The sequence below is a fragment of the Gopherus flavomarginatus genome, chromosome 2, assembly GCF_025201925.1.
Source record: "Gopherus flavomarginatus isolate rGopFla2 chromosome 2, rGopFla2.mat.asm, whole genome shotgun sequence".
NCBI lineage: Eukaryota > Metazoa > Chordata > Testudines > Testudinidae > Gopherus > Gopherus flavomarginatus.
The window spans coordinates 169,990,099-170,017,558 of NC_066618.1; positions in this window are offsets into that span (position 1 = coordinate 169,990,099).

Genomic DNA, 27,460 nt, shown 5'->3' on the forward strand with positions numbered 1-27,460 from the left:
GGGGAGCTGATGGGGGGCTGCCGGCCTACCCTGTTTCCAAGCCCCCACCAGCTAGCTCCAATGGGCAGCTCTTTCTGCAAGCAGTGGACAATGCAGGCGGCTTCCAAACAACACTATAAGGGAGCATTGCCCAACTTTAAACAAGCATGTTCTCTAACAGATCAGCGATGTAACAATGAAACAACATTAACCAGACGACATTAAGTGAAGAGTTATTATATTGGAACCAAGGAATTACATATAAAACAAAATTACAACATACTTTCTAGAGATAAAACTTAACTAGCAAGATGCCCTCTTGTCTAATAAGGTACTGCTTACCCAAAGGCCTTCTTACAGTGTTTTTTCAATCAGGATGCGTGAGGCATTCCTTCCATGACACAAGCTCACTGGCAGCTCATCTATCCACTTGAAGAATACCATGGTGTGTCTCTGCATCCCTAGATATATTATCAGTCCTCTGTACTTCCCCTGTAAACAGAGTCCTGTTCCCACCACCACCACCAAACCTCTGCTGTTTACCTCTTCCTATTAATTTCTTCTCCTGAAGTTCCTGTCATTGCTTCATTAACATTTGATTCAACATGCAAGTAAGATACGCAGTGGTCATCCAGGGACATAAATATCTCATACCTCCTGTCTAGTGGAACCTATCTTGAGGTATGTCACCTCCTAGTGATCTGGCTTAAAAAACATAATTTTCAATATACAAATATCTCCTTACATATTATATGCATATACATTTCACAAAGAATATAATCATCAGTGAATATGACACAGGATTTCAGTAGAAACATTATGTGACACTAGGGTTGCAAACTTTTTAATCATGCAAAACTGGACACCCCTACCCTGCCCCTGGGCAGCCATGGAGGCTCCAGACATTGCCTTCACACCCACAGGTGCTTACCCCTCGCAGCTCCCATTGGTTCTGGTTCCTGGCCAATGAGAGCTGTGGAGCTGGTTCAGAGCCCCGGCAGTCACTTCCGGTAACCAAGCAGAGCTAGGGTAGGCAGGCAGGCTGCCTTAGCTGAGGGCCCCTGCTGCGCCACCAACAGGACTTGAACAGGCCAGTTGGTGGTGTCAACTGGAGATGCCAGTGTCCCTTTTCGACCGGGCATTAGTTGAAAACCAGATGCCTGGCAACCTTATGTGACACTCTTTGGTGAATGTAAATATCAGACTCAGGAGATCCCTGTAACACTTATGCATCTCTGTACCCTCAAGAGGTCCTTAGGTCACACATGCCCTTCCTCTGTGATAGTTATTGTCCTCTGCATTCTCCAAACAAGAAACAATTATTATGGAGACATATGAAAGTGGAGTATGGAGTGAAAATGGGTTCTCTTCCTTATTGAATAAGACTCCTCTGTGCACACAGTATGAGTGCTGCTCCATACTATAGCAACAATTTTTACTTCTATGGGACTTAAAAATTTTACAAACAAAAATTATGGCTTGCAACCCCCCTTTTAAGATGCCAAGTTTGAATTAGTGCAATGCACTCTTCTTGAGACTAAACTTGAAGGCAGATAAACAACTCTCAGCAGAGGCAGAATATGCAGACAATACAATGGCAGTGTTTCCAGAAAGAAGCATGCTATTCCTGTACTCAATAGTCTGCACTGGCTGCCAATCTGTTTCTGGGTGCAAATCAAAGTAATAATTTTAAGCTCTAAACAGTTTGGTTTGGAGCTACCTTAGAAACAGCGTATTTCCTCATCTGATATTGCAGCAGTTGAGATCCTCTAATCTTTCCTGGCAGCAATCTCTGAGCTTAAGTAAGGGAGGTGGGGAAGGGGGGTGCAGCACATTGTCTTCTAAGGGACTTTCCACTCCACAGATCAGACATCATCCAAATACGTTGGCTGCCTGTACACTGGTGGTGAGAGTTGAATATAAGTGAGGAGAAGGGGTGTTTTAAGTTTTGGCACAGTGGTGAGGTTTATGTGGACATTGTTGCTATATGACTTCCTTGTGGATTTTATGGATTGTGCTTGTCCCGACAGTGCTAGATAGGGAGATTTCCTAACTCTGTTAATGATAACCATTTGATTGGTGGGTAAGTTGAAACACAAAAGTTGCTCAAATTGTTCCGTGAATCAGTGACAGAGCTTGGGAATAGATCTCTGTAGTCTTGTCACGAGGCCTTCACTATAACTACTAAACACATACTCCCTTCTAAGCACAAAGCTCTATAATTTCCTTTGCAGAAAACATCTCTGCAATGTGTTGGTATGATGGAAACCTATTTGCAGACTAAAGGCACAATCAGAGGTTCAGAGGAACCTTGCTGTTCTCTTGCAGAATAGAATTGTGCTGGGCAAAGTATAATTGAAAATGGAATGGAATCTGTAAAAGTAAACTATTAAAAGATATCAGAGATATAAATGTCCAAGTCCATTAGCCATATGTCAGGCATTCCTCAGCACCACTGCAGTTCAGTAGACAAAAATAGGGTTTAGAATTTATGAAGCAAGCAAAGTTCCTTTATGGTCTCATGTAAAGGTTAGAGCCTACAAAAATGCACACATTACTACTTGAGTGTTGTTAGGATAAAAATTACCATTCTAACATTTGTAATATCTTCAGAGAAGACAAATTCCAGAATAGAAACTATTTTAAAAGATGATACAACAGAGGAACCTGTAAAAGGACAAAAGTCTACAAGTATTAAAAAGATGAGTCATATAATGCCTAGTTCCCTGCAAAATATATATGTTTTGATCTGTGTCTGGCCTTGGTTCAGAGAATCTGAGAATGACAAACACTATGTACTTATGGGCAGAGCCAGCTCTAGCCATTTTGCTGCCCCAAGCATGGCGGCACGCTGCGGGGGGCACTCTGCCGCTCGCCGGTCCCACGGCTTTGGTGGACCTTCCACAGGCTTGCCTGCGGATGCTCCACTGGAGCAACGGGACCAGCGGACCCTCTGCAGGCATGTCTGTGGGAGGTCCACTGGAGCAGCCTCCTGCCCTCCCAGCAACCGGCAGAGCGCCCCCCGTGGCATGCCGCCCCAAGCACGCACTTGGCGCGCTGGGGCCTGCAGCCAGCCCTGCTTATGGGGTGGAAATGCCCTATCCTGCACTCAACGGTAATACAGAAGTTGACTACAACTATGACGGTTCCTTCTGTGTGGCATACAAGGGGTGATTTATATGTATTAATTGTTTCATAATCATTTGTATTGTGACAGCAGCAACTGGTCAGGAAATGGTTTAATGCAAAAACTCACTGAGTGGACATGGCCCTTGTACCATAATCCTTTGGGGGGAGGGATAGCTCAGTGGTTTGAGCATTGGCTTCCTAAATCTAGGATTGTGAGTTCTAATCCTTGAGGCAGGCATTTAGGGATCTGGGGCAAAAATCTGTCTGGGGATTGGTCCTGCTTTAAGCAGGGGGTTGGACTAGATGACCTCCTGAGGTCCCTTCTAACCCTGTTATTCTATGATACCAAAGAGTTTATCATCTAAGTTATTGCATTCAACTTTCCATTCAAGGACCAGACACAATTAGGCCCTACAATCATAGCAGTATTTACTTACAAAAGACAAGGGCAAGGATGAGAATCTATTTTTTTTTTTTATCACTTGGAGTCCTTTTTCTTCAGACCCTCACATAATCTATCTTAGGTTCCCCCTTTCCCTCAGCTCCTCCCCCCCCCGCACACTATATAAATTTGACCTTTGCAAACACAGTTGAAAGTTCACCTTTTCCCACAGAGTGATAAAATAATTTATAACCACTCTTAGATCTCTGTATCCCTTGGGACTTGGGCTCATTCTATTTCACCACCATCTTGAGCAGGTTTCTAAATGTGTTCCCACTGGTTTACTGTTTCCTTCTTCAGGGCTATGTGACAGTGTTCACAAATGACACACTGACTCTGCAAAGGGATTTCTAAACACACACACTATACTCATGGAGAACTACACAAGAGACTAACATACCCAGGCGAAAAATAATAAATGTCCGCATACAGTAACCCTCCTTCCAGTAACCTCATTGCTCCAAGAACTCTGTGTGTTTTGGTCAGTCCCTTCAAGGTCCATTTCTCTTGCCCAGTTTTGCCTTTCTTGTGCTAGTGTTGAAAGTGCTGACAAGAGCAGACCTTACCAGGAAGGGAAGACTGTCCTGGTCAGCCTCAAAGTCCACCTCAGATGACAAAGATCTCTCACCCAGTGATCTGTTGCCTGGCTGCTGTCCATCTCACACCCAGACATAGGCACAGATTCACAAACATACCTAAGTTCCTAATTTCCATTGATTTTAATGGGAGCTAGGTGCCTAAGTATGTGAATCTAAGCCTCAGGAGCCCAAATCCTATTGACTTTCAGAAAGGCTTCTAAGTGCCAGATTTACAAAACTATCTGCATTTTTAGGAAACTAAATTAAATAAAGGATTTACTAAAGCACCTAAGCAGGTTAGGCACTGATGCAATTAGAAGTTAGGCACTTGTCATAAACCTAATCCCAGATTTGGACCTTAGCGTCCAAAATATGGGGGTTAGCATGAAAACCTCCAAGCTTAATTACCAGCTTGGACCTGGTAAAGCTGCCACCACCCAAAAAATTAGAGTGTTTTGGGGCACTCTGGTCCCCCCAAACCTTCCCTGGGGATCCCAAGACCCAAATCCCTTGAGTCTCACAACAAAGGGAAATAAACCTTTTCCCTTCCCCGCCCCCAGGTGTTCCTGGAGAGAGACACAGAAGCAAACTCTGTGAATCTAAACAGAGGGAGTCCACCCTCTCTATTTCCAGTCCTGAAAACACAAGCACTTCCCTCTTCACCCAGAGGGAACGCAAAGTCAGGCTAGTAAATCTAACACACACAGATTTCCCCCTGACTTCTTCCTCCCACCAATTCCCTGGTGAGCTGCAGACTCAATTCCCTGGAGTTCCCCACTAAAGAAAAACTCCAACAGGTCTTAAAAGAAAGCTTTATATAAAAAGAAAGAAAGATACATAAAAATGGTCTCTCTGTATTAAGGTGACAAATACAGGGTCATTTGCTTAAAAGAATATTGAATAAACAGCCTTATTCAAAAAGAATACAATTTAAAGCACTCCAGCAACTACAGACATGTAAATACAAAAGAAAAAAAAACAATAACCTCTATTGTTTTTATGATCTCTATACTCACAACTTGGAAACAGAAGATTAGAAAGCAGGAAATAGAAATCCCCTCATAGCCGAGAGAGAGTCAGGCAGAAGACCCCAAGAACAAAAGACTCATACACAAAAAACCTTCCACCCAGATTTGAAAAAGTCTTGTTTCCTGATTGGTCCTCTGGTCAGGTGCTTCAGGTTACTTTTTTTCCAGGTGAAAGACACATTAACCCTTAGCTATCTGTTTATGACAGCACTTTTTTGAAAATCCCTCCAGGCACCTTTCTGCATCTTTAAGTGCCATAATACCTTTCAAAAAATTGTCCTTAAGTGCCTACGTCACTCCTGAAAATGGCCCTGTGGATTGTAAGTAACTTAGAGGCTATTTAAAATTTTACCCTCACTTTTTTTTGAGAGAGAGAGTGTCACATTCAAATCACGGAGTTGAGCATAACCATTTTTTAATGTAATTAGATTTGCCAGTAAATGTGAACAGCAGACCATGTTTAATTGAATACTATAAAAATACATATAATTTATTTTACTGACTAATCTTATGGCATTTCACTGTCTGTTAGCATTTTCGTTATGAACCACATTTGGGGGGCAGGGAGTTTAATTAAACAGTACTTCAACAGTTCTAAACTTTATTGGACTGGGGATAAAATATTTCACATAGTCGTTTCCCTAAAGGAATCACTGCTTATTACAGACAGAACAACTTCCCCCCCCCCCATTCTCAAAATACACATATTAAGATGAAAATGTAAAGAAGCAAAAGTTAATGGGGATAGATTTCTAAGGTGACCTACTAAGAGCAGGATATTTAAAATTATGAAGGAGATAGGTTATGAAATGGTTGGTCTGGTTTGTAGTGTATGTATATTATAATGAAGAGGCTGAGATCTTCTTCCACAGGAGCCTCAACACAGTAGTATTTTTAAGCAGGTAAATGTCTTTCCAATGTTCTATGGGCATGTTCAATCAAGCTATGAAATCCATAAACAAGTTACATAGATCAAATGACCATGTAAACCCAGCTGTCATTCAGGAACTTCTGAAATCAATGGCCAACCACTGATTTAGGCACATCAGTGCAAACCCCTAAAGTAGACAAGAGAGCCCAGGAGAGCTTACCCATGCTTAAAACCAGAGTAACCTTCATTGGTGTGAACTGCGAACTTACCTTGTTATGCTTGTAGTTTGCACTGGTATTTGCATTTTCACTGTATCTGTGTGTGGAATTGGGAGGGGAGGCAAATTCCAAATATACACCACGTCTACTTGATATTTATTCAATAAAATTACTTGCAGAAAGATAAGTGTCTAATCCAAGGGTTCAGTTTCTATGCGTTTGTTACTTGTGGACAAGGTCAGTATCCAGTGTGACAAATTACTAGGCAGTACAGCCCTGTATACCTAAGAACAGGATTGAATTTTTAGAATTAGGAGATCAGATGTTGCTCTGCTGACTGATATGCATCTGACAATTGCACTTTTAGTACTGTGCTCAGTAGCACTGTGCTGTAATATTCCACTGAGGTTCCAAAGGAATGCTGAAACACTTAAGAATGAGGGAACACAGCTGTTTCAGCAGCACAGATGCTAGAGGATCCGTACTGAATCGGTTAAGATTAAACAGAGAATTAAGAGGAATTATTTCAAACATATGGAGCAACCTGCCAAACAAGGGCACTGAAGCCCTTGTATAAATAAGTCCCAGAGACAAGTAGACATTTTGATAGAGAATATGTGAACTCAATGATCATGATAAACAAGAAGTAGACTTGAGGTAATCTTAAAAGGAATGGGTGTAATTGAGGAGTTTATTGAGGGATGAAACTTGAACATAAAAGGAGGATACAAACTGAGTGGCTTGGAGAGTGTGTGTTGAGGAACCTGAGGCAAAAGGAGATATAAAATCACATGAGTGCAGAAAACAGTTTTAGGCACTACCAACATGATTCAGGGTTGAAGCCTGTGACTAGACATGGTTAAATTGTTCATTGTTAAGAAATTCCCAAAATCTAGCTTCCTTTTTTGTGAATTTTTCAGAAACAAATCTTTCATATTATTCATAGCGTGGAACTGGTCACCAAACACACATGGAATTGCTTCTTTCCTGACTCCATGAGTGACTTTTTTTAAACAGGAGAATTATTTATCAAAAGATGAATATGAAGTAATAAATTATATGTTTTCTGTATGATATTTTGGACAAAATTGTATGTGTGAAACTTCAGAAGCTTTCAATATTCATGAAAATTTTCAGCATCAACTGTCTGAATATTAGCAACAATGAAATTGAACCCAAGAACAACAGCAGTGCAGAGGTGCCAAGTTATTTGACAGAAAATTCAGGAGACATTTCTTGCATTATTCGACTGACTCTTCCTGTGACCTGGAGGGGAAATACAATTGTTTCAAATACAATCCCCTGAGCCATTCACTACCTTGTAATATACAGTTTGCAATATCTTTCAATACTATTGTCTACTGACCAGTAATGGGTCATTGGAAAATAAGATATGAAGGAGAAAAAGGATGTTCTGAATGTCTACACTTGGTAAAGAATATTAAGTCAATAGTATGAAAGGTGTTAAATTTAGGTTTTCTTTTCTCTTTACCCTTCCAGCAATAGGGGGTGGGAAAGCCTCACATCTGTTTACTCTGTGACTGCTTCATTTACAATTCAATTAGAATGACTGGCATTTGGAAGCAAATTACTGTGAACAATATTTCTGGATTCATTTATGAAGATGCCTACCAGACAGTGAAGATTCAGTTACCAGGAATTAGACTCCTACAGAACACTAGGAAGTCTAGTGGGGTTATAGTCCCTTTTAATCAGTAAAATATATGCATGAAGTGCTTCTGGCTAGTTTATTCATCACTCCTGAAGAACTTGAAAAAATGCTTCAGGGCTGACTTCAATAAGATGAGCAAAAGGCAAAACAAGTTCTTCCTATAATATATAGGTTGTCCCTGTTTTAAAATGACAACTTATAAAAGCACTTCACAAAGCAATGCATTAGTTACTTGTACAAGCATGGTGACTTTGTACATTATCATGGGAACCATTAAGTATTCAGCAGATCACACTCACAGTTTAAGATATTAGAAGCTACTTAACAGATAGAGAATTTTGTGTAGGGCCACTGGGGTTATCCTACCCTATTCTTTCCAGAAAGGTAGCAAAGAATCTAACTTGCACTTGGAGAGCCCCTGGAAGCTAGCAGAAGACAACTATGTTCCATGTTCTGTTCAAAAGTGTTTTTTTCCCCCAACAGCCCGAGTCCTAATCCATAGACACAATTTTTGGATATGTTAGCATACCAGTTGAGCCAAAATAATACCCTGAAAGATATGGTATTTATTTTTTTAGATTTCCTTAGATTGTGTCCGCCAAGATTATTACTTCACTAAATATTCTTTAGACCCAAATTTGCAAATCTTAATCCTTAGTCACATAAGTATTTTGTATATTATTATTAATAAAGTGCATAAAGTGTACTGTACGCTTTGCAGAACAAATTAAAACATTGTACCCACCCCAGGGAGCTTACAAACTAATTGTGAACATGACATAATAAGGGAGGATGCAGGGTGGCAGATAGGAAGATGAGAGGGTGGGTGAGGGGTATAATATTTACATGGTTACTTTAGTGTATTGTGTGTACATCTTGATGGTACCACTGCTTAATTTTATTTTATTATTTTTATTTTGGGTGGGCATACTAGAGGAAGCAGGACAAAAAAAGCACAGAGAATAGTTGGGAATAAAGTTAAAGAGAATATTCATAGATTTTTTTCGGGGGGGAGGGGGTAAAAAGCATTATGATCTAGTGACCTTGTATATGACACAGGCCATAGAATTTATCTCAGTAGTGCCCCAATTGCATTAATTCTGGCTGACGTAGATCATCTCTCTTAGAAAGACCTCCATTCTCACTTTAAAGGCTACAAGCGATGGAGAATTGATCATATCCCTAGGTATGGAGTTCCAATGGTTAACTGTTAAATATGAAAGGCAGCAAGGACAGCAGTGGGAATAGCAGAGTGGGGACATACTGTGGGCCAAGGTTAGGATAGGTATGAACTGCAGCTAGGAGAATGTTGTGTGTGGGCCTCATTATCACACTAAGTAATTACAGAAATTACTTGTACATTTATAGACTACTCACAATGTAAAAAGACAAGGTCCTCTGATTGAAAAGTGATCAACTGGTGTTTATAACATGCAGGATTCCAGAGCAATGCTGCTTTTTCAAATTATGCCTACATAAAGTTGTACTGGAATCCTTTTGTTGTGCTGTTTATTTTTTAACATTAGAAAAGATAATCCATTAGGGAATTGTACTAAAGTACAGTAATGTAACTGCTTTCTCTGAAACAAATGGGAGAAGATTGTCAATGAGGTGCAATTCATAAAACCTTTCTTCTTCTCTTTTTATTTTTTCAATTGGATTTTAAATCTCTGTAAAGTAAAATTAAACTATTTAGAGAACAGTTTTATTTTATTTTTTTAAAAGAGTTCAGATGGGAAAAAGCTCTAACAATTTTAAATTATACCATACTAGGCAGGAGCTCTGATCACCTTTAAATGAAGTGCTTATAAAAATTTAAAGTGCTCTAGGAATTTGAAACCAGTATGCGCCAGGATGCCCCAAACTCTGATCACTTCCAAATTTCACTTCCAATAAATTTAAATTGCTTTGTGCAGCACAGAATGGTTTAAAATTATTGGAGTGCTTTAAATTCCATACTGAAGCGCCTATAAAATTTGAAGTCCTCCAATAATTGAAAATCACTGTGCATAATGTAGAGTAATTTAAACCTGTTTGAAAGCTTGGAATTTTGTTTTCAATACTTTAATTTGGAAAGGTGACAAGCAACAATCCAAAATGTCAGTTAAGGATGTATGTAAAACATATTACTTTCCTGAGTCTGAACTGAAATAAAATTATTCAAAGATAATTAGAGAGCAGTCAGACAGTCAGGTTTCTTTGTAATGGATAGGAGAATTATACCATTGTGATGTATAAGACAGACCCTCTACTATTATAATGTGGTGATAGATCAGGTACCCCATGGACTATGATCTCGGGGAGGAGAGAGTGCATTAGGTTGACACTATTCAATACTGATAATATCCCTAATTATAAATACTATAGATGAAACTGGTCAGTAGATGGGCAGCATGATAGGTATAGAGGATGAATCAAATCATTTAATTACAAATGTTGGATAATGAAAAGATAACCCATTCAGCTGTCAGTGCAGATGTGTTATTTTATAATAGACGTTTGGTGCCAAATTCTGCTCTTAATTATGCTAGTATAAATCCAGAGGAACTCTCTTTACTTCAAGAATTTGGCCAAAATATGCTCAGTAAGTTTTACTTATGATATGGAAACATATCATCATGATATCAGTGTGATCAAAGGCATGTATGGTATTTCCCCTCTTTCCATGTATATCACAACTATGTGTTAATCTTTCAGATGAAACAGATAGCAAACAAAATAGCAAAAACAAAGCAGCACACTGACTAAAAATACTCGGGATAAACTACTGTGTAACTGTGGGTAGGATTTCCAAATGCCTCCATTGTTGCTGCAACTATACATGTATTTAAGTCCGTGGGAGTTTTACCTCTGATGTTAATCGAAGCAGTGTTGCAGTTCTGCATGGCTTTGACATTAAAACAGATGAAAACTTAGTGGTTGCATTCATATGAACCAGAATCATGAAGCCAAAGCTACAGGGTGCAAAAAATCCCTATGAAATGAAACTGAAGGAAATCTTCACCCACCCCATAAGCAAAACTGCTAACTTTCACACAGCTCTAACTGAAACCCAGTGATGAAGCTGTTGTTGTGACACATACAAGAAGTACATCATTCTCTATGGTATACTCTATATTCTCATGCAATGTATATTCTCTTTGTGCCGTAGGCAACACACACTAGGAATAACATTTTATGTTTATATAGAAGCTATAATCCCAGAGGGTCCACTAGCATTTTACAAACCTTTTATCTACAGGAATCACTTCACCTGCCACTGAAATTAAAGACATTGATGGCACACAACAGCTGTTTCACATCCCTACCCAAAGGGGTTGAAGAAAAATACAGTATCCAGCTAAAGCTACAGAGGAATTTTAAATATGCAGAATATAACTACCTAAAATGGAATTAGACCAAGGAACTACATGAACACTCTTATTCTCACGGAAGTGCTGTGGATCCTTAAATATGTGACCAAGAGGTAGATTTTGCACCTTGTCTGAAATACAGCACCTACGACCTGATGGTTCGCAGCCTTGCACCTGGTGTAGTCACTTACATTTGTTCAATGTGAATGAAAATTGCTAAAATATGGGAAATCAGCCACTATAGACTCCTTATGCTACACTGGGGGATTTGTTTCACTATTCTTTCAAAGGAAGAATTTCTGCCTTTACTATTACTAATGCCCATCCTCCAACTTATAGCCCTCTCATTTAAGTGTTAATGCAGCCTGGCCACCCAAATACTCCAAGAAAACCTTCTTCAATACTGAACTAAAGCCCCCTCTGACTGCACATCCCAGATTGTCATCTACTACCCCACACTGGAACTCCTGCATGATATCATCAAACAACTACAATCCACACTCAAGAGGGACCTAATCCTGAATGAAATATTTCCTGATACCCCTGCCCCTTTCTTGCCTTCAGACAATCCGCAACCTTTCATCATCATCATCATCAGAAGCAAGCTCCCCACAGATCAGGACACACCAACTCAAAGTGGCACCAGACACTGCCAGAACAAGAGATGTAAAACCTGTAGATATATCTCCACTGCTACAATGCTCACCACATCTTTCAAGATCGATGGGTCCTATGCGTGCCTACCACAACATCTGGTATACCTCAGCCAGTGCACTAAATGCCCCAATAACAATTATGGGTATGTCTACACTGCAACATAAGCCTGTGCTTGAGCCCTGGCACAGGCCTAAGCCTCTTTCATCTATATTGCAATTCTGATAACCTGGGGTTCATACTCAGGGTCCCAGGACACTGCAGGGCTGGAGAGTCTGAGCTTGAGTTAAGCTGGGAACCTAGATCTGAGCCCTATTGCAGTGTAGACAGCCCCGCTTGACTCAGGTCCCGAGAGTCAGCAAGAAGTATCTCTTAATTTTACGGGGCAACTTGCTTAGTCCTCTCTATCCCAACAATCTGCAATCCACTCTATTGAAAATGGAAGCCATACTCCTTTGTGAATGGCAGCAGGTCAGGTCAGTGTTAACCCATTCTTTCCTGATCACTGATCTGCAATCACACTATCAGAAAACCTCCTGGGTTTGCAATGGAGAGAGAACCAATCAAGTCTTTTGCAAAGTGAGCTGCTTCAAATTTCCTGTAACATGCAGGGTAGGCAGCAATATTTTTTCCCAGAGTGCATCATAATCCTAGGACTAGAGCGGGTGCTAGGGATTCTAGGATATGAATACTTTGACTTAGGTCTGCACATGGCAGTATGGAAACCAAGGCTCTAGTTTCAGGCACAGGTTAAAATGGTCTTAATATGCAGTTAAAATACAATGTAGATGCTCAAGCCCAGGGTTCCATAACATGGGTCAGCTGACTCAAGTCCCACTAACCCTGGCTTTACATTGCAGTTATAGACATACCCTATGTGGGTTAAACCAGATAATCACTACGTTCTTGGATGAGCTCCAACAGGAAAGCGAGAAAAGACAGAACACCATAACACAAAATGTCACCCAATATCTGCACTATCAGACTTTATCCTCAAAAGAAACCTGCACAACATTTTCAAAAGACGAGCGTGGGAGATGAAATTAATAACTTGGCTATACACTAAAAATCGTGGTTTTAATGAAGACACTGGGTTTATGGCTTATTACAACCATCTGTAACTTTCTCACTCCCCTTTTTGTCCTGAGACTACGGGAGATTGACAGGCCACTTCACCTTGAAGAGTCCCTTAGTTTAGCATACATTAGTTAGTACATATTCTATCTGTTCAATTTTGTATTTAGCTGTGACAGTCTGAAGGCTTGTCTACACTACAAAATTAGGTTGACTTAAGTTAGATTGACCTACAGTCACCATAGCAATTAAATCAGCTTTTGGTGTCCACACTACCCACCTTCTGCCAGTGATGCATGTCCTCACCAGAAGAGCTTACATCAACTGAAGTGGGGCATTGTGGGGCACTGACAGCTACAAGGGGCTCATAGCTGAAGCCCCCACCTTGGCGCTGACGGCCAGAGCCGGAGATGAACTGTAGAATAGTAGAAGCCATGAAACTGACAAGAATGTCACTTTCACTACTGGTAGGTTCCCTGCTGTGAACTTGAGCAGGAGGGGACTCCAGCTGTGAGCTTGGTATCCAGCTGACAGCTCAGGCTGTCGGTACGGGGGCTGGGGTGGGGACCCAACTGTGTCTGTACAGACACTGTGTCACTCTAACTACATTGACTGAAGCACTCCATCTCTCACGGAGGTGGAGTTAAGTCAATGTAGTGGGCAACTTTCATCATTTAGAGCACCATTATAGTGTACACACTGACAGAGTTAGGTTGACATAAACTGCCTTATGTTGACCTAACTCTGTAGTAGCAGCAAAGAGTCCTGTGGTAGCAGCAAAGAGTCCTTATAGACTAACAGACATTTTGGAGCATGAGCTTTAGTGGGTGAATACCCACTTTGTTGGTATTCACCCATGAAAGCTCATGCTCCAAAACGTCTGTTAGTGTATAAGGTGCCACAGGACTCTTTGCTGATTTTACAGATCTAGACTAACACAGTTACCCCTCTGATACTTAACTCTGTAGTGTAGACCAGGCTTGGGTGTCTTTCTCAGGCCTGAAGAGCTCTGTATATCTCGAAAGCTTGCTGCTCTTACCAACAGAAGGTGGTCCAATAAAAGGCATTACCTCACCCACTTTGTCTCCTAACGTTCTGTAACTGACACAACTCCAACAACACTGTGCATAGCCCAGCCTAGTGTTACTTACAATTAGATTGTGAAATCTGGGAACACAGTCCAGGTAATATGGCTGCAGGAAACTACAAAGTACTTAACAGCAAAACACAGACTGGCAAAATTAGCTAGTAATAAAACTTATTAAGAGAGAATAAAGATCACTAAATCCAGCCAGGCTCATTTTTATTCAGTATTCTGTTGTCCCCAGAAGCATATGCAATCACAGCTTGAATGATCTGTGGTGGGGTTTTTGTTTTGTTTTGCTTTTTTGTCTCAGCCACTTTGTTTGGGAAGGATGACGTGTACACTATTCTCTGCATATAAACGTGCTTCTTGACATCTGTTCTCATTTTAAAAAATCATTTATGCCTTTGTCCTATCTGAGCTATAATGAATGCTAAAGTAAGTCACGTTATTTGTACCATTTAAGGTTCTATGTGCCTCAATTACTTTGACTGTTAATCATATCTATCTACTTCAGAGACTTAACCTATCCCTGTAACTCATTCTTTCAAAGTCTGTCTGTTTGCTTTTTCTTGTGCAGCATCGGTAAAAAAAAAATGAACTAAAGGTTAGGATGTCTAAGGAATGTGATAGAGAGTATACTAAAAATATTATGTCTCTGTAAATCAGTTGTATGCCCAAACCTGAAATGCTGAGTTTAGTTCTGCTCACGATGCCTCAAAAAAAAAAAAACAGAAATAGAGAAGGTTCAGAGATGGATGACAAGAATAACTGGAGGAAGGGAAAAACTTCCATATGAAGAGAGATTGAAAAGTGAGAATATTTGCTTGATGTGGACACAGAAACAAGACACAGAACCCAAAATGTGGTTAAATGCAGAGGCTTCAACTTTATTAACGCTTAATACCAACTGTGGTGACCACCTAAAACTATCCGGCAGGATTGTTCCAGTGTAAATCTCAACTGGCGCTCATGGCACTATCAGCTTGAGATTGAGTGTGAAGACCATGGAACCTCCATGCCTTCACATCTGCCAAGAGACCTTAACTAGAAGGCAGAGTCTTGACCTGCTCCTCTCCTCTGCACCAGAGGAAGGAAAGATGAGATAAGCCACAATCTGTGCCAGACATAGAGGAAACCCCATATCATCTGATGTGAATGCCTAGGAATAATGCCCAAGTAGCCCACTGGGTTTTGGGGGCCCTCATTTAGATGCTTTCTAACTCACTAGTTGTCCTGGAACACAGCACAGCTGACAACTGTAACATATTGCCATCTTGCAAATTGGACATCCTGATGTTGAGTGGGAAGGGGAACCCCCCTACGCACCTCCATACATCAGCTTTTTGCCAGTTTCACCATGTGGGAAAAATCCCTTACACACTTCAAAATTGATGATCAGCCAAGTTCTTTGCATCACATGAGATCGATCAACTAACTGATGGTTGGAGCTGAAACAGGAAGACAGCAAAGGTTATTGTGCCTGGGAAACAAAATGTAAATGTATGTAGCCTATGACCTACCACATCCCCTCTCCAGCCTCCAAAGCCATGAAGCAGTGGGAAGGAAGCAGGGGAAAAGGGAGAAGAGTGAAGCAGCAACCCTTCCACCTACTGGAGAGAAAGGAGGATCAACATGGTGCCTCAGCTGCCCCTGGCTGAGATGTTCCCCTGTTGAAGATGTCTCCAACGTTCCTCACGTAAGCAATAACCCAGACAGCAGAGTGAATATGTAGAGAAGAACTGATTAGGAGAACACACAACCTTACACCAAATAATGAATGCTATAGGAAAAACAAATAAGCTGGGAAATTCTGTTCCCTCTTTCACATAATACAAAAAGTAAGGGACATTAAATGAACTTGAAAGGCAGTCATTTTGAAACCAGTAAAAGAAAACATATTTTCATGTGATGCAAACTTAGCATGTGGAACTCATTGCCATAAGATTGCATTGAAGCCAATAACTTAGTGCAGGGATCATCAACCTTTGGCATGTGGCCCATCAGGGAAATCCGCTGGCCGGCCGGGATGGTTTGTTTACCTGCAGCATCCGCAGGTTAGGCCAATCGCAGTTTCCACTGGACGTAGTTTGCCATTCCAGTCCAATGGGGGCTGTGGGGAAGTGGTGTGGGCCAAGGGATATACTGGCCGCCGCTTCCCGCAGCCCTCATTGGCCTGGAACGGCGAACCATGGCCAGTGGGAGCTGCGATCAGCTGAACCTGCGGACGCGGCGGGTAAACCACTCTGGACAACACTTTGAACTCCAATGCACTAGCCATATACACAGGAAAGGCCCTGGAAACTTTTGAATTTCATTTCCTGTTTGGTCAGCATGGCAAACTCAGCAGCACAGGGGACCATGCAGTCCCCCCAGAACTGTAGAGCATAGAATGTTTCTAGGCTCCCCCTACGTTCACTCACTGTGGGGGCCCTGGAAAACTTTGGCAGGGCCCAGGGCCCAGGCCCCTGGAGCTGCTTCTGCTCCAGGTCTTCGGCGGCAATTCGGCGGTGGGGGGGTCTTTCCACTCTGGGACCAGCCAATGAAGTGCTGGGTCTTTGGCAATTAGGTGGCGGGAGCCCTGTGCTGCCGAAGACCCCACATCCCCAGAATCCTCTGGACAGCCCTGGGAAGATCAAGGGCTTCTCCTGTGGTCTGCTATCATTATCTCCTACAGAGTCATGTCCAAACATCAGGCAATCTTTGGAATGTACTGAATGCAATCATTTGGGGGTGGGAAGTTCTCCGAGGTTTCAGCAAACAAGCTGGTGGGTCCGATTGCTTTTAGGCAGCATTTCAACCAATCCATGTTTAATAAGCTGGTCGCCTATCGACGAGCCATACACTATGCCCTGGAGGTTGCTAGGTGCCGGGCAGGGAAGATGCTCCCAGAACTCCCTGCCAAGTAGCTAAAGACTAACTTCTGCAACAACAACAACAAGGCGCAGATGGAGGAGTACCAGAACAGAGACCAAATGGTTTCTGAAGTCACAAACAAGAACAGGAGCCTTGAAGACAGTTGTTTATTGTGCGGGAGAAAAAACCCAGCCACATTGCACCTGCTGTTTGAGGGAGTCCTTTGTCAGACTTGCAGGGATAGATTCCTGGAGCTCTTCTACGTGTATGACAAGGACAGGTACCAGTCCTACTAAACCATCTTCTGCAAAGGCAAGGAGCTGCTGCTATGTAGCAATGCCAGCTGCTGCCGGTGCTTCTGTGTTGAATGCTCAGAGGTCCTGGTAGAGCAAGGTACTTTGGCCAAGGCAAAAGAGCAAGACCCCTGGAGCTGTTACATGTTTCAATCACAGAAGTGCAATGGGGTATTACAGCCCCATCCAGTCTGGAATGTATGACTGCAAGAGTTCTTCACCAGCGACAAGAGAGAGGAATATGATGCACCTAAAATCTAAAAAGGCCTGCACATTACCCTTGATAACAGAACGTTAATGATTGCATTGGTTTCTTGGATCACAGCAGCCACTACAGTAGACTTGCCCACAACAGCAGCAGCGACGGTAAGCTGTGCGGGCTCCATGCTTGCCATGGTATGGCGTCTGCATGGGTAACCCAGGAAAAAAGGCACAAAACAATTGTCCGCCGTTGCTTTCACGGAGGGAGGGAGGACTGATGACATGTACCCAAAACCACCCGCGAAAATGTCTTTGCTCCATCAGGCACTGGGAGCTTAACCTAGAATTCCAATGGGCAGCAGAAACTGTGGGAACTTTGGGATAGCTACCCACAGTGCACTGCTCCGTTAGTCGATGCTAGCCACGGTAGTGAGAATGCACTCCACTGACTTAATGCACTTAGTGGGGACATACACAATCAACTGTATGAAATCGATTTCTAAAAATCAACTTCTATAAAATCGACCTAATTTCGTAGTGTAGGCATACTCTAAGTAACAGCATGTAAAACTACTGTGTCAGCTGAGCATCTGAGCATTTTAAATTATTTTGTTTTTCTTTCTATACTGTCTGGATAGTCCTCAGCACTGTTAATCTCTAGGTAGATATTCTTTCCCATTTTCCTGTTTTTTTCTAATATTCTAATAACATTAATTTCTCCTGAGGCTTTATTACTGAACTAATTTTATTTTATTTAACATGAGACATTTTTACATTTTGTTTGTTACATGTCAAACTGTTTATACAATAACTCCAGACCTTTTCTAACTCTCCTTGATGTTCACCGCTCCCTTAGTTTTGTGTCATTAGCAACTTTAACTGTCTAGGCTATTTATGCATTGTAAAAACAGCTGAGAATCTCCTTAATAACTCCCTCTCCTAAAGTAAGGTGTTTTTTTTTCCCCCTCAGAAGTCTTTTCCTTCTGCCTTTCAATTACCTTTTTATACATTTCCATGTTGTACCCTGCATCTGTGTAGTTTAGGGCTTGAGCAACAGCCTGTCATGTGGAATTCTATGAAAAGCAAATTTAAAATACATGCAAATTACATCTTAGGCACATAATTGCAGACAAGACACTATCAGCCTTTGCTATCCTCCTCTTGAAAAGCTCTAGGTTGGCTATTGAGGAAAGTCAGACAAGGAGTTAGTAAAGGAATTATTTTTTTCTCTTCTGTCTCACTTTTGTGGTTCACTGCATCTCTGCCCTTCTGAATGATCTGCTCAAGAGCTCCCTTTTGTATCTAGAGCCTCACATCCCTCTCACTCCAGGCCAGAGATTTAGGGTTTGTGGTCACATGGAATTTACCTAGCAGGTCTGACCATAGTCCAGCACCAATCTCAGAGAAAATGATAGTGTTTACCAGTGACTAGCCAGCTTTCACAGAGCACAGAACATTTATTTTAAGACAAAATAAAGGACAGAGAAAACATAGAATATGTTTGACTTTGACTCCCTTAGGGATCTGCTGGGCAGGATCCCCTGGGAGGCTAATATGAGGGGGAAAGGAGTCCAGGAAAGCTGGCTGTATTTTAAAGAAACCTTATTGAAGGTGCAGGAACAAACCATCTCAATGTGCAGAAAGAATAGCAAATATGGCAGGTGACCAGTTTGGCTTAACTGTGAAATCTTCAGTGAGCTTACACACAAAAAGGAAGCTTACAAGAAGTGGAAACTTGGATAAATGATTAGAGAGGAGTATAAAAATATTGCTTAATTATGCAGGGGTGTAATCAGGAAAGCCAAAACACAACTGGAGTTGCAGCTACCAAGAGATGTGAAGGATAACAAGAGAGGTTTCTACAGGAATGTTAGCAACAAGAAAAAGTTCAGTGAAAGTGTGGGACTCTTAATGAATGGGGGAGGAAACCTAGTGACAGATGATGTGGAAAAAACTGAAGTACTCAATGCTTTTTTTGCCTCAGTCTTCACAGACAAAGTCGGCTCCCACACTGCTGTCCTGGGCAGTATGGAGAGGAGGTGAACAGACGGCAGTGGTGACTATTTAGAAAAGCTGGAAATGCACAAGTCCATTGATCCAGATCTAATGCATCTGAGGGTTCTGAGGGAATTGGTTTATGTGATTGCAGAGCCATTAGCCATCATCTTTGAAAACTCATTGAGATCAGGGGAGGTCTCAGATGATTGGAATATGGCAAATATAGTGCCCAACTTTAAAAAAGGGAAGAAGGAGAACCCAGGGAACTACAGACTGGTCAGCCTCACCTCTGTCCCTGGAAAAATCATGGAGCAGGTCCTCAAGGAATCCATTCTGAACCACGTGGAGTAGAGGAAGGTGATCGGGAACAGTCAGCATGGATTCACCAATGGCAAGTCATGCCTGACCAACCTGATTGCCTTCTATGATGAGATAACTGGCTCTGTGGATATGGGGAAAGTAGTGGACGTGATATATCTTGACTTAAGCAAAGCTTTTGATACAGTCTCCCACAGTATTCTTTCTTGCAAGTTAAAAAAAAGTATGGATTGGATGACTGGACTATAAGGTAGTTAGAAAGCTGACTAGATTGTCAGGCTCACTGGGTAGTGATCAATTGATCAACAGCTCAAGGTCTAGTTGGCAGCCGGTATCAAGTGGAGTGATCCAGGGGTTGGTCCTGGGACCGGTTTTGTTAAACATCTTTATTAATGATCTGGATGATGGGATGGATTGCATCCTCAGCAAGTTCACAGATGACACTAAGCTGGGGGAAGAGTTAGATATGCTGGAGGGTAGGGATAGGGTTCAGAGTGACCTAGACAAATTGGAGGATTGGGCCAAAAAAAATCTGATGAGGTTCAACAAGAACAAGTGCAGAGTCCTGCACTTAGGATGGAAGAATCCCATGCACCACTACAGGCTGGGGAAGGACTGGCTAAGCAGCAGTTCTGCAGAAAAGGACCTGGGGATTACAGTGGATGAGAAGCTGGAGATGAGTCAGCAATGTGCCCTCGTTGCCAAGAGGGATAACAGCATATTGGGATGCATTAGCAGGAGCATTGCCAGCAGATTGAGGGAAGTGATTATTCCCCTCTTTTTGGCATTGGTGAGACCACATCTGGAGTATTGTGTCCAGTTTTGGGCCCCTACTACAGGAAGGATGTGGACCAATTGGAAAGAGTCCAGCAGAGGGTTGGTGTTGGTCCTGCTTTGAGCAGGGCGTTGGACTAGATGACCTCCTGAGGTTTCTTCCAGTCCTAATCTTCTATGATTCTATGAAAACAATATGCAGTATCCACACATGTTAAGATCACTAGGTCAATGTAACTGTCATAAACAGATAGTTAAGGGTTAATGTCTCTCTTACCTGTAAAGGGTTAACAAACAGGGACCCCAAACACCTGACCAGAGGACCAATCAGAAGACAAGATACTTTCAAATCTCATGGGAGGGAAGCCTTTGTTTGTGGGTTTTGGTTTGGCTTTGTTCTCTCTGGGTCCTGGACAGGACTACGTGTGCAACCAGGTTTCTGCCAATCTCCCTGCTACAGTCTCTTATCTATTCAGAATTGTGAGTAAGAAAAGGCGGTCATAGTCTTTTAAGTTGTTTTTTTTTTTTCATTTACATATGTGTACTTGCTGGAAGTAGCTTAAATTGTGTTTCTGCTGGAGAAAGTTTCTTTCTATTGTTTATAAGTTGAAAGACCCTGTAAATTTTTACCATCTAAAGTGCAGAGATAAACCTTTTACTTTTTTCTTTCTTTCTTATTAAAAGTTTTGCTTTTAAGACCTGTTTAATTTTGTTCTCCTAGTTAAGGTTCAAGGGAATTGGTGGGGAGAAGGGAAGGATAAATTTTCTCTTTGTGTTATATTCACGCAGCTTGTATTGCCTCTGGGTGAGGGGGAAGGTAACACTCCTCTCAGTGTGGTGATTCAAAAAGTTGAATCATGTGATCTCCTAGTGTTCCCAGGGCGGGAAGGAGCTGAAAGGAAGAAGGGAGAGGGGAGGGAATGGCTTATTTCCCTTTGTTGTGAGACTCAAAGAATCTGGGTCTTGGGGTCCCCTGGGAAGGTTTTGGGGGGACCAGAGGGTATCAGGCAGATCTAAGCTGGTAATTAAGCTTAGGGGAATTCATGCTAGTACCAATATTTTGGACGCTAAGGTCCAGAATTGGGAATTATACTTGACAGTAACCCAGCTTCCTGATGGGTTCCCAAATTCCTTCAAACTTTGCAAGATTTTTTCCACATGGTTACAGTTTCATTTCTGTTCACAGATAAAAAAGAAGGTCTCTAACTCACATCAGCCTCCCCCTTTACATAAGAAGTCAGTTATTTGTCTAATGGGCCTCTTGAACTGGTCTGCACCAGTATATTCAATTCCAACTAGTGGGTGATACTTCTCTGGAGTTGTTCATGCATTTTATTATTTATTTATATAGCTTCAGTACTGTCTAAAAAGTTTCAGATGGAACATTTTTCTATCAGAAAATACTACCTTGTCAAAATTGAAAATTTCCATGGCAACTTGTTAATTTTAACAAAATTTTGTTTTGAAATTTGTTTTCATTTTAAAAATATAGATCATAATATAATATAAAAATAAAATCAAAATGGGAACATCATGCTTTGATTTTGTTGACCCAAAATGATTTTTTGAAAATTTAGTTCCAGAGGAAATTTTGATTTTTTTTCTTATGATTCAGAACAAAATGAAAACAAACCTCTGAATGTTGGAATTTCCTATGGAATGGAAATGCTTAGTTTTGACCACCTCTGTGTTGTCATTGTGATCTACCCTGTTGCATGTGTTTTCTTACTATGTGGCTCCAGTAGGACTCATAAGCTTTTTCTCCATAATGCACGTACGGCCCTAGCAGGGTCATAATTGAGCTATGGGTGTTCACTGAATGAGACAGGCATTCTGAAGGGACTTAAAGGGAAAGAAGACAGAGTATAAGAAGGAGGAAGAGAAAGAGGGAATAGGAAATGGAGAGTATGAGAAAAATCAGGAGAGAATAGGGTTAAAGGGACATATATATGATTTAAAAACTTAAAGCAAGGATACCTCAGAGATGTCACCAGGGTGTACAATGATGGAATGTTGGGGCATAAAATTAAGAGACAGATTTTGGAGCTCTCCAAAGTTGGGATATTTCAAATTTGACTAGATAGAGCAGGCCTCTGTATGTGCAGAATGCTATTTCTACCATACCTGCATTGTATATACACTGAGTAATACCTGTATTGGAGAGTCTGTTATGGAGTTTGACCAAGAGTTTAATAAATATCAAACCCAGCTGCAAACTTGTACTGCTAGGTTTTCACGTGTTTAACTAGTGAGGTGACTTTACCTTTTACCCTACAACAAGCTTGAGATTGATACCATTTTTTTTTAAACACTGTATCTTGTGACATTGCTCTCTTACTTGTCTCTAGGAGATATTTTCATATCCCTTTACCTTTATTTGTTTGGCTTATCCCAGTTTAATTCACTGCACAGTATTCTGAAAATTTCAGAATTCCTTTATGCTAGGCTCCTACCTGCTTCTCAACACACACAATAAATTAATTGTTTGTTTTCTTTCCTATCATTTTGGAACATCCAGCAGTTCAGGAAGTTCAGTAAGGCTGAGAAATCTCCTGGTTTTACTTACAATGAGCTTTGGTGAACATTTCCATTAGGCTTGGTTCAAGCAATTTTGTTACCCAGAAATTTTACTAAATTTCTTATAAACTCATAAATTTAAAATGAAAATGCTGAAGAAAGCACCCAAATCCAGCAAATATCATTGTTTTGTTATGAAACCCGTAAGTGTCTCCCACTTTTCCCCCTCCCCTGTCAGGCCCCAAGAGTGGCTTTAGGCCAAAGTATGTATATGGACACATTGAACCCCTTAGCACAAGTGAACATTTGAACCACCAGACTCTGATACAGGAGGTCAGTGGCAGAGAATAGATTACCTAACTGTTCTCCTCAGTGACCTGCTTAGAAATTTCTACTTGGGCCACTGGAGGCTGTGAACAGAAACAAATGTATGGGCTTGCCCTGGCCAGAGTAGGCTGTCACAGGTAGATAGGAAATAGCCAGAGGGGATGTATTGTGAGTAAACAACTATCTGTGGGACTTAATCACTGATGCTGAAGGAGCAGGATAGGGCTTCACATAGGCATCTTACACAGGAGCGTACAAAACTTAAGGGCTAGTTTCACAATGGGGCGTTGTAATTCCTGACTTTTAGGCCTCTGCTGCCTAGTGGTATTCATAATCCCAAGGTATTCATTATCTTTGAAAACTCATGGCCAACAGGGGAGGTCCTGGATGGCTGGAAAAAGGCTACTGTAGTGCCCATCTTTAAAAAAGGGAAGAAGGAGGATCCAGGGAACTACAGGCCAGTCAGCCTCACCTCAGTCCCTGGAAAAATCATGGAGCAGGTCCTCAAGGAATCAATTCTGAAGCACTTAGAGGAGAGGAAAGTGGTCAGGAATCATGACAGCATTGATTCACCAATGGCAAGTCATGCCTGACTAACCTAATTGCCTTCTATAGGAGATAACTGGCTCTGCGGATAAGGGGAAAGCAGTGGATGTGTTATTCCTTGACTTTAGCAAAGCTTTTGATAGGTCTCCCACAGTATTCTTTCCAGCAAGTTAAACAAGTATGGGCTGGACAATTGGACTATAAGGTGGATAGAAAGCTGGCTAGATCGTCGGGCTCAACGGCTAGTGATCAATGGCTCCATGTCTAGTCGGCAGCCGGTTTCAAGTGGAGTGCCCCAATGGTCGGTCCTGGGGCCGGTTTTGTTCAATATCTTCATTAATGATCTGGAGGATGGCATGGACTGCACTCTCAGCGAGTTTGCAGATGACACTAAACTTGGAGGAGTGGTAGATATGCTGGAGGGTAGGGATAGGATACAGAGGGACCTAGACAAATTAGAGGACTGGACCAAAAGAAACCTGATGAGGTTCAAAAAGGACAAGTGCAGAGTCCTGCACTTAGGATGGAAGAATCCCATTCACTGTTACAGACTAGGAACCGAATGGCTAGGAAGCAGTTCTGCAGAAAAGGACCTAGGGTTTACAGTGGATGAGAAGCTGGATATGAGTCAACAGTGTGTCCTTGTTGCCAAGAAGGCTAACTGCATTTTGGGCTGTATAAGTAGGGGCATTGCCAGCAGGTCGAGGGATGTGATCATTCCCCTCTATTCAACACTGGTGAGGACTCATCTGGAGTACTGTGTCCAGTTTTGGGCCCCACACTACAAGAAGGATTGAAAAAATTGGAAATGGTCCAGCAGAGGGCAACAAAAATGATTAGGGGGCTGGAGCACATGACTTATTAGGAGAGGCTGAGGGAACTGGGATTGTTTAGTCTGCAGAAGAGAAGAATGAGGGGGGATTTGATAGCTGCTTTCAACTACCTGAAAGCGGGTTCCAAAGAGGATGGATCTAGACTGTTCTCAGTGGTACTTGACGACAGAACAAGGATTAATGGTCTCAAGTTGCAATGGGGGAGGTTTAGATTGGATATTAGGAAAAACTTTTTCACTCAGAGAGTGGTGAAGCACTGGAGTGGGTTACCGAGGGAGGTGGTGGAATCTCCTTCCTTAGAGGTTTTTAAGGTCAGGCTTGACAAAGCCCTGGCTGGGATGATTTAGTTGGGAATTGGTCCTGCTTTGAGCAGGGGGTTGGACTACATGACCTCCTGAGGTCCCTTCCAACCCTGATATTCTATGATTCTAAGTTAGGCACTCAGGTTCCCTCTAATGCACAGGGAAAGTTAGGAGCCTAAAACAGGATTCTCAGAAGCTAGCACATTGAAAAGGGAACTGCCTAAGTTAGTCAATAGGAAATGCTCCGGGGCAGGACCTAAGCCTTGCCCATCAGTTGGAGTTGAATGCCTAAGTCAGATAACTCTCTCTGGCCCAATCTCTGCTCAGTAAGCACATCCATGAAACCTTTCCTGGAGTCAGGCACCTAAGCCAAGTCAGCTATTTACCAAGGGGAAAAAAAAGGAGGAGGTGGGGCCTTCCTGTTAAATCCAGTAGCCAGAGCCCACACCTAGAATGTAGTAGACCCAGTTTCAAATTCCCATTCTATCTGATGTAAGGTAGAGACTTAAATTCTGGTCTCCCACATTTCAGATAAAACTGCTAACCACTGGCCTATTGGAGGGTGCTTGGCAGGGAGGTGATCAGTCTCTCCCATTGAAGTTGCTCCACTTTGTATGAAATACTACTAATACTGGGCCAGAGAAAGAGACAATGGTCCTATAGCTCAGTAGTTAGGGCATTTAGGGAGGTGGAAGACCTAGATTCAAGTCCATACTCTGAATCAGGCAGAGTGAGGGTTTGACCCTGGGTGTCCCACATCCTGAGTAAGTGTTCTAACTATTGGGTCTAAGAGAAGTGCAACTACATCCTCCTTGCTGTCTTTTGTTGGGGGTTAGATATGTTTTGGAAATACCTATTGGGTCAGGCCCCACAGGCAAAATAGACAGGGAAAATGCCTAGTTTGTGAATCCTGCCAGGGTTTAGGGCATAAGATAAGCACCAAGCCACTCTGCAGTGTCAAGACTTAAGCAGCTTTGCACCTGCCCACCTGCAGAAATTTATGTGCCTAGAGGAGTTTACTGATGCAAACTTAGGCACCATAGGAATTTATGCACCTACAGGTTATGTGGCAGCTGGGCATTGATTTTTTGAATACCAGAGTCTCTTAAATGTTAGAGTTAGGTGTATAAAAGGGCAGACTGATGTCTAAATCCTCATTGTGAATGTAGCCCTAGGACTGCTGATGACTGGCTGGCACCTCACTTACGAGTCTTTATCTTCTAGATGTGTGTGGAGAGTTCCAACAGCATTTTAGTTCACTGCTTATTATGGCGTGTGTGTGTAAGTGACTCATGTAATAGAACCTTAACTATGGAATTTCATGACTCTGTATGTGTTTTAAATTCTCATCTTGAGTATTGCATTAATGCATATTATATGCATTTTGCTCTATTGTTAAGAAATTGTCTTACAGAATTTGGCAAGGAAAACTTCTGAAACCCACCTTCTGTTATTATTAATTTGTCTACCCCTGCCATCTCTAACTGTTGATTCATCCACCCATTAGTAAAGTGGGGTTTAGGGGGCAAGAGAGATTTAGAGGAAATATAGTTATGGGAAAAATTTTATTGCAATAAATATCAGAAATGTTTTTTTTTTGTAGTTTTGATACACAGTGAGTCTCTTTTAAAACAGTCAATAAGGGAAGAGAACAATTGTTTGGTAAAAGCACATCAGCACTAAGTAACAACAAAAATATGTTATTAAGCAATGACATTAAGAAACCACTTAGAATCAGAGTACACGTCTTCTTTTTCTTTTCTTTTCTTTTCTTTTCTTTTCTTTTCTTTTCTTTTCACACACTAGAACCTTCTCAATGGATTTATAGCATTATATACAGTTTACTGTATTTTACAGTACATTTAACAATCCTCTATATTATTACTATTCTGCAATTATTTACATTAGAGAACACACCTTTGTTTTCTATAAAACTGAATCAAAAATTACCAGAAAAGGTAAATGTCGTATATTGTTTTTGTTCCCATGACCAATATCAACATGAATGTTCCATGATAAGCAATAAGGATAGGTTGTCGTCTACTGCAGACAGCATAAGAAATGTCAAAAGTCAGTCCAAACCTACACTGATTTTCAGACATCCCAGTACCATGCCTGTTTTTCTCCACTCCGCCAGCACAAAATGGACCTAAGTCTGCCATGGGGACAGTCCCTTTATGTTTGGATGGAGCCACACGAGAAGTTCCCTTACCACTCCGACTCTATGCAGACAACTTAATCTGGGAGGGGTCATGTTCTGGGGTTCTCTGGGCCTCAGGTGTTGTTATGGGACCAATGATAGCTGGTATAATTAAAGCCCCATGAAGTTGGCTGTAAATTACACCGTGCTTAATCCAGAATCTAGGGAGCACGTTTTAAAGGCACTCTGAATGCACTGTCCTGAGCCACAGCC